Source organism: Anabrus simplex, chromosome 3 (genome assembly GCF_040414725.1).
Source record: "Anabrus simplex isolate iqAnaSimp1 chromosome 3, ASM4041472v1, whole genome shotgun sequence".
NCBI classification, from domain to species: Eukaryota; Metazoa; Arthropoda; class Insecta; order Orthoptera; family Tettigoniidae; genus Anabrus; species Anabrus simplex.
Window position 1 is genome coordinate 89,857,440 of NC_090267.1, and position 12,166 is coordinate 89,869,605.

A 12,166-nucleotide genomic window follows, 5' to 3' on the forward strand; every position below is an offset into this window, starting at 1 on the left:
GGAGGCAGAAGTGTTGACAACCTTGACACTAGAAAAAAAAAATCTTCAAAAACTAATGTTCACCAACTGTGTAAATACACTTTCCCTTAAGAATTAATTGTCCTTAATCCCGCCAGATGGGAAACTTAGGCCGATGATAGAGATATCTAACAGCTGCAAACCTAAGTATCTTGCATAACATTAGTTCAAGTTATTATTAGAGTAAAATGGCCCTCCATAGGCTGTATCAAATAAATAAATAAATAAATAAATAAATAAATAAATAAATAAATAAATAAATAAATAAATAAATAAATAAATAAATAAATTACATAGATGGCCTTCTGGAAGGCGCGCAGTTTAACTGGACGGAGAAAGTGTAACCCCAGTACAATTATTATTATTATTATTATTATTATTATTATTATTATTATTATTATTATTAACTCTCTGTGCCTGTGCTATCGTGAATGTACTGACGTATTGGCTGCTCAGCGTACTAGCTTGGTTGCTGCTGCTGCTGCTGCTGCTGCTGCTGCTGCTGCTGATGATGATGATGATGATTGAAGGGGCGTAACACGTAGGTCATCGGCCCTTCAGGGATTCTCCAACAACGCCAGAATTAGTGAGAAGCAGTAGGTCGTCGGTACCCCATACGTCTACATAGATTATGCTGTATGCCACTTTAGTATTGTGCAATATTACCATGTAGAGACAGATTCAATTGGGTTCGAGTTCGTCGAATATATAGAGTTCGATACCAGTGGCGTATACTGAGGGCTACCAAGGCTATCGGTGAAGCCCAAACCTCAATTGAGAACAATGGAAATCTAAAGCACATTATAATGCAAGCATCTGATACATTGTTCCATTTTCAAAACTTGAAAGCAGTGAGAAAAAACGTCGCACGTATTTCTGAGAGCTAAGCATCGGAGACTGATATCGCAGCCCAGACTCTCGTCCCTCTCCCCTCTACTCACCCATAGCTGCTTGCTGCTGTATGTCGGATAGGAGCGGTGACCGGGGAGGATAGGTGTGCTTAGCTTCGGTCCGTCAGATCGCCACTACTATCAACCATACTCATCGTATATACTTCCTCATCTCATACTTGACTTAAATCATGTAGATAACTGAGTGCTGGTATTTCACTCCCGTTTCCTTCTACATCCTTCTAGGAAGACACTGTAGGGCTGCTGTTTTAGGAGCAATATAGTTTTATTTTTATAGGCAATCTTTCAGGTTCTCTTTTGTTGGTTGGAATCGAACCCGTGATCATGGGTCAAACACCACCACTGATCTCCCGAGGAAGCTAATAAACCAGTGAACGATGGGTACGACCGCTGTAATATTCAGCATTTGTATTTAATAATAATAATAATAATAATAATGTCCGACTCGTTGGCTGAATGGTCAGCGTACTGGCCTTCGGTTCAGAGGGTCCCGGGTTCGATTCCCGGCCGGGTCGGGGATTTTAATCGCTTCTGATTAATTCTTCTGGCTCGGGGACTGGGTGTATATGTCCGTCCCAACACTCTCCTCATCATATTCAGACAACACACTACACTACCAACCACCACAGAAACACGCAATAGTGCTTACATCCCTCCATAGAGGGTTGGCGTCAGGAAGGGCATCCGGCCGTAAAAACAGGGCCAAATCCACATGTGTGACGCAGTTCGCACCCGCGACCCCACAGGTGTGGGAACAAGCGGCAGGAAAAGAATAATAATAATAATAATAATAATAATAATAATAATAATAATAATAATAATAATAATAATAATGGTGCATGGCATCTGTGTAGGGTTGGTGGTGTTCTAATGAGGATAAAATGAATGGCGAAGACGTCATAGGCATCCAGTCAGCAAGCCAGGGGAATGAACAGTGTGAGGAGGTTGATTTTGAAAATTGATCCGGGGCCATCGGACCAAAGGCAAGCATTCTAGCCATTTAACCACAAAGCCGGACTTTAATTTGCTAAACCTTCGGCTACCATCTCTACTGATCAGGGGTTGAGCATTGGCAGCAGCAGAGGCCAGGGCAGTAGCTTGTGAAGCAGATTTCATAACACAACAGGCTTCTCCGTTGGCTATTGGCTGCAGCTCAAAACGCTGAAGGCTTGGCGTTCACTAAACCTACCATCGAAAAGGGGTAACCTAAGTCTACTGGTAGCCCACGTCTTGATCCCAGCATAAGCCACTGATGAATGAATGAATGAATCAATCAATCAATCAATCAATCAATCAATCAATCAATCAATTAATCAATCAATCAATCTCCTGGGTTAAATCAGTACTGCCATTACCTTGAGCTGATGGAATTTTAGACGATGGACGAGGCACCCTCACCTCCTTTAGTAACACACTCTCTGTAGACTGGAACGATCAATAAGACAATCTGGTCCTAAAATGCTCCAGCTTTTATACCCGAGGGGAAAGTTCCAGAAAACTCTGGGCTAAGGCCCGAAACACCCCCAATTTTGATTGGGTAATTAAATAAATACAAGACACAGTTCATTGGCTGAAAAGTTAATATACAAAAAATTTTATTGACCAACATCTTAAGTTGATGGCAAGAGATAGAAGTGTTGTCAACTTTAACACACAAAAAACAAAGAATAATCAACTCAGTTTCGTAAACCTTACAATAAATTACTTTACAATTTTAACACTCAAGCTTCACACCATAGGGCATAACATTGAAATAGAGACATCTGTAGGGAAATGTCCAAACTTCTTGCATTAGTTGTTGCACGTTTTATCTTTAAGATGGCATTCTTCAAGGCGCTTCATTTGAATAAACGAGGCGGGTGTATATTCCGGTACAATTATTATTATTATTATTATTATTATTGTTACGGAGTTATCCGTAGAAGTCAGAGGTGAAAGAAGGTGCGGGCTGGAATGGGTCTAACTACAAGTTCGAAAGATGAATTAAAATTTCAACAAGGTTATATTTTCAAAACTTAACAATGGTGACATAGAATTTTGAGCGTACAACAAATAACAAGAAGTTAAATCAGGTACACAACCAAGAGAAGAATTTAAACAGTTTCCACTAGAGGGAAATAACAAAGAAAATCAGGTACAATGTCGCTTTACAAGAAGGCACCAGTTAAGAGGTCTTTACAAATTCTGGGCTACGGGCCGAAAATTCATCAATTCTTGAGCTCTCAGCTCACAATCACAAACACCAAAGGGCAGAAAACCCTTAATTACATGGAGCATTAGCTTCCAACCTTACATTTCAAGCCTCTCTAAGGCACTTTTACCACAACTCCATAAAGAGCTGACCCGCTCTCGATCTTTCAAGCCTATAAAGGCAATACCAAACCTTTACACAAACTGCCATCAAGGCATAATAAAGAAACAGGGGTATCTCGTACCCAATCTACTGGGCCTTAGTGTGCAAAACCAGGTTAATTTAAATGGCCCAAAACAAAAGGATGGAGGCGTGAATTTGCACTCCTGAATCTACATTTTAAAACCTAAGTGACTCTAGGCCGATACACAGGGGCTAATCCCAAGCTAGGAAGGTGACTCGTATGAGAAAACTTAAATACATTGAGGAAGAGAAGAAACGGTTACGAAAACATAGTCACTTCACTTTCAAATGAAGGGGAGCTCGAGAGGGTAAAGCATTCTCTATCCCCGAATTAAAGTTCAAGAAAACTGAAGTTTACCTGGAAAAGGGTTTACATGTTTAATAGTTTACACATTAAAGGTTTCGAACCTTCCCCGGGAGTTAAACTGCTGAGCTAGCAAGAAATAAAGATGTTAAGAGGCCATTACCTTGTAGAAGAACTGCTGTCTGAAGAACGAGGCGCTTCCCGCCCCCTGCTACATATTCACACACTCAATTAGATGTTATACTAGTGGCCCCAAGACAAGAAAATCAGCAGTTTTTATACCCTCGTGGAAAATTCGAGACCTTTCAAGAATGATAACGACCCATCCTCAAACTTTTATTGGCTACAGTACACAGTTACATACAGAATTGGAGAAGAAAGCCCCGATTGACCGAAAATTAATTACAGAAATTCCTGATTGGCTACTTTCAAAACAGGCGGAAAGAAAGGATTAATATTGCCAACCCACAAATGACAGAACAAAATTTAGTAAAGAGAAAACTTATGAATACAAAATTTCTCCAAGAAGGTTCATTCCTTCACACCAGAGCGCATTATCATAGTTTTTGGTCGAGGCATCTGTTAGAGAATGTCCACACTTCTTGATCAATGAAAGACAAAAGTAAATTAAAAACACACAGTGACATCTTCTGATAACCAGTAGAGTTAGTTCATTTGTTAAGTTCCGGGTTTCTCCAGTAGAGGAGTTCCAATTGGCGCAAGATTTGAACTTGCGTCGTAGAGGTGTACCGCCCGGTACAATTATTATTATTATTATTATTATTATTATTATTATTATTATTATTATTATTATTATTATTATTATTATTATTATTTTGCTAGTTCCTTTACGTCGCACCGACATAGATAGGCCTTATGGCGACAATGGGATAGGAAAGGCCTATGAATAAGAAGGAAGCGGCCGTGGCCTTAATTAAGGTACAGCCCCAGCATTTGCCTGGTGTGAAAATAGGAAACCACGGGAAACCATCTTCGGGACTGCCGACAGTGGGATTCGAACCCGCTATCTACCAGATATTATTATTATTATTATTATTATTATTATTATTATTATTATTATTATTATTATTATTATTATCATTCATACGTGCGAGTGAGTGCTGCACGAGTGGATCCTATCAGTCTACGTAACCCTGAAAAGACCGTGAGGATTTAAGTCTGGAGAACAGAGAACCGTAAAACATGAGATTAGTCACTTGCAACAGAGAACCGTGCTGTAGTTCAACATATCGGCTGAGGTTTCTTTGTGGCATCCGTTCTAGCGATTTGTGTACCTCGGAAGTAGTGTAGTATTGTAAGCAGCTGCCGTGCAGCCCTCTGGTCTATTTCGACTGGCCACCGCTGGCTGCAAATACACTGGTGTCAAATATCGTGGTCCAAACGTCCTGCAGCGAAGTTTCCTTCTTGAGACAAGAGGGTATCTATTACTGTCTACGCTTGAGGAACAAATGGGCCAGATGAGGGTCGTCCTAGTTTCGAATAGTTACAATTAATTACAGAAGGAATATTAACGTGCCATAACGTAAGGACAACCGGACTTAGCAGCTCAGACGGTAGAGCGCTGGCCGTCTACCCCAAATTATCAGGTTCGATCCTAGCTCCGTCCGGTGATATTTGAAGGTGCTGAAATACTTTAGCCTCGTGTCGGTAGATTTACTGTCACGTTAAATAACTTCTGCGGGGCAAAATTGCGGCACCTCGGCGTCTCTGAAAACCGTTTTCGGAGACGCCGCGGTGCCGTAATTTTGTTCCGCAGGAGTTCTTTTACGTGCCAGTAAATCTACCCACATGAGGTTGACGTATTTGAGCACCTTCAAATACAACCGGACTGAGCTAGGACCGAACCTGCCAAGTTGGGGTCAGAAGGCCAGCGCCTCGACCGTCTGAACCACTCAGCCCGGCAATACTCTAGTTTTGTGATGGAATGTGATAGCCGAGTGACATCGTTACTGGCTTCTTAAAAAGGCGATCGTGTTTTGAATCCCGGCCAAGGTACGTGGAATTTTTAAAATGAAATTTCACCCCTATTTGGTTCGTAGTCTATGTAAAACAGCCTTCTCATAATTCGAATTTTGTTAAAAATATGAATTAATTGATGTTGAAAGAATATATCATCAGTATACAGATGAGTTACTTCTTTTTCAATAAGTTTATTCTCGCACCTGCGAGGGCCATTCTTCGGGTTTAATTTTATATTTAGTGGCTTTAGGCCTCGTTGATCATACAGCCAACTACATACTCGGTTATACAAAGTATGTTATACCAGTATATAAGCTAGTTCACTTTACAAACATAACCAAACCAAACCCCATGGCACTACAGCCCTTGAAGGGCCTTGGCCTACCAAGCGACCGCTGCTCAGCCCGAAGGCCTGTAGATTACGAGGTGTCGTGTGGTCAGCACAACGAATCCTCTCGGCCGTTATTCTTGGCTTTCTAGACCGGGACTTGACAAACATAGCGAATGATTAAAAATGGATTGTTTTACTGAAAATGTATAATGGGCGCTGTAAGTTCCCATGAATTTCATTTCTTGAGTTTTTAAAAGTCTGCTTCTGTGGTGTAGTGGTTAGTGTGATTAGCTGCCACCCGCGGAAGTCCGGGTTCGATTCCCGGCTCTGCCACGAAATTTGAAAACTGGTACGAGAGCTGGAACGGGGTCCACTCAGCCTCGGGAGGTCAACTGAGTAGAGGTGGGTTCGATTCCCACCTCAGCCATCCTGGAAGTGGTTTTCCGTAGTTTCACACTTCTTCTCCAGGCAAACGCCGGGATGGTACCTAACTTAAGGCCACGCCCGCTTCCTTCCCTCTTCCTTGTCTATCCCTTCCAATCTTCCCATACCCCCCGCAAGGCCCCTGTTCAGCATAGCAGGTGAGGCCGCCTGGGCGAGGTACTGGTCATTCTCCCCAGTTGTATCCCAGACCCAGACTCTGAAGCTCCAGGACACTGCCCTTGAGGCGATAGAGTTGGGATCTCTCGCTGAGTCCGAGGGGAAAGCCAACCCTGAAGGGTAAGCAGATTAAAAAAGAAAGAAAGAAAGAGTTTAAACAAATCATTTCATGAACTTTAAATTATAATTTTGTTTTGTTAGGGGGCTTTACGTCGCACCGACACAGATAGGTCTTACGGCGACGATGGGATAGGAAAGGCCTAGGAGTTGGAAGGAAGCGGCCGTGCCCTTAATTAAGGTACAGCCCCAGCATTTGCCTGGTGTGAAAATGGGAAACCACGGAAAACCATCTTCAGGGCTGCCGATAGTGGGATTCGAACCTACTATCTCCCGGATGCAAGCTCACAGCCGCACGCCTCTACGCGCACGGCCAACTCGCCCGGTAAATTATAATTTTATCATGAGATTAGAGATTTTAAAAATTCATTTTATCAACTAACTTGCATATTTATGGGTTAGAAGCCTCCGTAGGTCAGGCGGCAGCGCGCCGGCCTCTCACCGCTGGATTCCGTGGTTCTAATCCCGGTCACTCCATGTGAGATTTGTCCTGGACAAAGCGGAGGAAGGACAAGTTTTTCTCCGGGTACTCCAGTTTTCCCTGTCATCTTTCATTCCAGCAGCACTCCCCAGTATCATTTCATTTCACTTCATTAATCATTGCCCCAGAGAACTGCGACAGGCTTCGGCAGCCGACAAATTTCCTATCATCGCCGTTTGATGGGGGCTTCATTCATTCTATTCCTGACCCGGTCAAATGACTGGAAAGAGGCTGTGGCTTTTCATTTATGGGTATCTTTGTGTTTAGTATACATTAGAGCAGGGCCTCTCAGAGTGCATGCACCAGGTGCCTGCACTGTGCATGGTGCAAAAGACGACTTCGCTTTGTTGACCAGAGTGCAGACCCCCACTCCTCGATTTGGAGCAATAGCGCTGTCTCTCTCTTTCCCCACGCCTGTCTCGCTCGCTCCGCCTGTCTCCCTCTTCCTCACTTGCTCTGTAGCGCTCCACATCCGAGCCGAGTTGAGCCGAGCTTAGCCGAGTAGCCCACAGACGAAGCGTTGGTCCGTGGCGAACCGAGCGGGACCGATGCACGGAGATCTTGCGCCTCGATTTGCACGCGTGAGATTTTGGGCGTTTGAGAGGCCCTGCATTAGAAGTTGGATACCGATACTTTAAAACATTTAAATAACTGCTTTATGATCTTTTTAACATAAATCATAATTGCTGACCACAAGGAAAACTTTGTTGTTGTTGTTGTTTGAATCATCATTACATAGACTGGTTTGATGCAGCGTTCTATGCCATCCTATCCTGTGCTAATAGTTTAATTTCTACATAAATACTGCATCCTACATCTGCTCTAATCTCTTCGGTTCGCCTCTGCGGTGTAGTGTTTAGTGTGATCAGCTGCCAAGCCCAGATGTCAGGGTTCAATTCCCGACTCTGCCACGAAATTTGAAAAGTGGTACGAGAACTGGAACTGGGTGCACTCAGCCTCGGGAGAATAACCTTAGCCATCCTCGAAGTAGATTTCCGTGGTTTCTCGTTTCTCCTCCAGGCAGATGCCGGGATCGTACCTAACTTAAGGCCTCGGCCACTTCCTTCCCTCTTCCTTGCCTATCCTTCCCAGTCTTCCCATCCCCCACAAGGCCCCTGTTCAGGATAGCACGTGAGGCCGCCTGGGCGAAGTACTAGTCCTCCTGCCTAGTTGTTTCCCCGCCGACCCGATGTCTTACGCTGCACTACCCTGCCCTTCAGGTGGTAGAAGTAGGATCTTTAGCTGAGTCCGGGAAAGAAACCTGGAGGGTAAGTGGATTTGATAATAATAGACTAATAATGTTAATAATGATAATAAATAAATAAATACATAAATAAATAAATAAATAAATAAATAAATAAATAAATAAATAAATAAATAAATAAATAAATAAATAAGAAACTTAACATCTCTTCGATGAATAAACTTTGCCGAAGTAAATGGTGTGTCACGTCGGCCATCAACGTCGGACCATACTTATTAACATACCGGGCGAGTTGGGCGTACGGTTAGGGGCGCGTGGCTATGAGCTTGCATCCGGAAGATGGTGGGTTCGAATCCAACTGTCGGCAGCGCTGAAGATAGTTTTTCGTGGTTTCCCTTTTTCACACCAGGCAAATGCTGGGGCTGTACCTTAATTAAGACCACGGTCGCTCCCTTCCAACTCCTAGGCCTTTCCTATCCCATCGTCGCCATAAAACCTATCTTCTTTTATCCCTGTCACCATAATTTTAGATTTCACTTGCGGTAAAAGATAGATTTATCACCATTAGGCTATCGCGTGCTCCACGAACAAAACATCATATTTGTCGTCCACAGATAACATTTTGCATGACCCATCTGGCAAGGCTAACGATAAAACGTTACATCTAGACGGTCGTTAACGTGCATTCATCCTTGAACTTTTAGCTTGAATATCCTGTCAATTTCTATGTATTAGCGAAGCAGAGGGGTACCGCTTCTGTAGCTAAAGTTGCGAATCCTTTCGGGGCACAAGGTGAAGATGCCATGGATGCCCACGACAGATTCTTTTATCATGAGATGGGCGAAAAGTGACTTGCAGTCCGGAAGTATGATAACATTAATCAGCGGAAGTCGGCGTATGCCATCACATCACCACCGACACGTCATTTCACTCGCATCACCAGGACCAAGCGTTTCGTGTTTGAAGATAAGCGACTGTGGTTTGTATTGTACGGAGTTTATCAACACTGCAGTCCACCTCAGTAGCGTATCGGTTAGTACTGTACTATTAGCTGCCGTCACGGTACTGCCAAAAATGTAAGAATGGCAGGAGATGTGGTATGTGGTTAACCATCGTCACCTTGTCTCTCACTGCTTTTCTTACCGTCCATTATTCTCCAAGGTAACCCATCCTCCTCCATTCGCATCACATGATCCTATCACTAATGCCGGTTTATCATTTCTAATTTCGCCTTTATCTACTGATTCCGAGTATTTACCTACCATTGTTCCCATTTTTGTACCAGCAATCATCCTCGCGCATGTCAAAACAACTAGCTCAAACGGCAGAGCGCTGGCTTTCTGAGCGCAAGTTGGTAGGTTCGATCCCGGAACAGTCCCGAGCTTTTTAAAAGCGCTCAAATACGTCAGCCTCGTGACGGTAGATTCACCGGAATGTAAAGGAAATCCTGTGGCACAAAATGATGGCACCTCGTCGTCTCTGATAGCGGTAAATGTAGTTCGTTATAATAAAATTATTATAATTATTAGCACTACTTTCCTATCCTCCTGAGAGTGGAGGCGGTAGAAAAACTTCCACGGTAGCCCTTGCCTGTTATAACAGGTGACCAAAAGGGGCCCGAGGGGCTCTTAACATGGGAACGTGGGTTGTCGACAACAGGGCCCTTGGATGAGTCTTGGCATTGCTTTCACTTACTTGTTGCAGGTTCCTAACTTTCAGCTATCCTGTCTGACTTCCCTCCGTCAACTCTTGTTATTTTCCGACCCCGACGGTATTAGCTTGTGAGCAGTATCATATGCTGGCATCAAGACGTGGACTGCCACTAGACTTACTTTATCCCTTTTCGGTAGTTGGTTTACTGAACGTCAAGCCTTGTGCGTTTTGAGCGGCAGCGGCCTGCTGTGTTGTGAAAGCTGTTTCACAAGCACAACGCTGGCCTCTGCTACTGTCAATAATAATTAACATAGGATCAATGGAGATTGTAGCCTAAGGTTTAGCAAGTTAAACTCGGGCTTTTGTTTTTTTGTGGCTAAATTGATAAAAAGCTTGCCTTTGGTCCAATGACCCCGGTTCAATTCTCATAATCAACCTTGTCGTATTCTTAACTTCCCTGACTCGGGGACTGGGTATTTATGACGTTCTCCCCATTCATTTAATCCTCATGAGGTCAAAACCAAGTCTATACAGATGTCATGTATTATTATTATTTTTGATTTTACAGCATTACCAGTGGTCGTACCCATCGTTCACTGGTTTATTAGCTGCCTTGATAGATAGATAGATAGATAGATAGATAGATAGATAGATAGATAGATAGATAGATAGATAAATAGATAGATAGATAGATAGACAGATAGATAGATAGATAGATAGATAGATAGATTTATCATCAACAGGTTATTTGCCTAATTATAGATGATTCAATGAAACAGCACACACAACAAATACACCTTAAATAAATAACACTAATTTCCTAGAATAATAACCAAATTTAAACAAAAACTTAGAGACATGTCATATTTACAATACCTTAACTAACTAACTAACTAACTAAATAAATAAATAAATGAATAAATAAATAAATAAATAAATAAATAAATAGACACATTTCCTAACTTATGTGTACCACTGCGGTTTAAGTGAAGGCCATCTGAGCGCAGATTCCTATCTCCAACCCACCCATTAGGATCTGGAATTCTCACTCCCAGTTTTCCACATACCCAGTCCATAGTCTCATTTAAATCCCCAATCACCTTCCAGTCAGTATCCCTCTTATACAGTATTTCACTGATAACTATCTCCGCTTCCTTAAACTACACCCGTACTGCATTTACCAGATCCCACAGATCCCCAACTATGTTGGTACTTATACCTGCTTGTCTTACGTTGTTTAGTACCAACGTGGAACACTACCACCCTCTCCTTTCCCTCCTCCTTCTCTTCTACTTTCCTCAACATCTGCCTTAACCGAATTCCTGGATAACATTCTACTCTGGTACCCTTTCCTCCACATACTTTCCCGACATGTCTAACGATGGTATCCCCCATTGACCAGAGCCTCAACCCTACCCACCTCATTTGATCCCTTTACCTCCTGGTCAGCCCTATCTTTCCTGATAGCTGCAAATGCTGCTTCCTCCTCCCTTTTCTCCATCGCATGACCCTGTTCCACCTGTCTTTTCCTAACCACTACTCCACATTTCCTTTTCCTACCTCTCCCCTTTCTCCTACTTCCACACTTCTCAGTAACTGTTCCCTGTTCCTCATCTTCCCTCGGTTGTTCTACCTGCAGTGACTCGTACCGATTTCTCACAGACACCTGTCCAGAATTCTGATCCTGAATGGAGCCCTTGGCCTGCAATCTCCTTCCCCCTTAAAACATTAGACTACCTGTCTTCTACAATTCCCCCCCCCCTTTCCTTCCCATCCCTCTTTTACACCTATTGTATCCCGTACATTGCTTGAGGGAGGCCTCTTTCCTTCCTGTCCTCTGAGAGAATCCTAATTACTGTAACTCTCTCAAGCTCTCCAACTCCTCCCTCATACTCCTCCATATATGCCCACAGGGTCGAAAACGAGCCACAATAGTAATTTGTCATCATTTATCCCCATGCATTTTTTTCGACTTAAAATCATGATTATGTATTTCTGAGCATGTTGACTATTATTGTGAATGTGTGATTGTTGATTTGTAGCTGTATTGTTTGCCTTGTAACTACAAACAGATTACAGCATAGCATTGATGCAGTGTGGCAGAAAATGCATGTTGACACTTTTTTAGCCTGGTTCTTATGCTGTTACTTAGAGTAAAGAATATAGTTTACGACTACATGTCACAAGTATTTT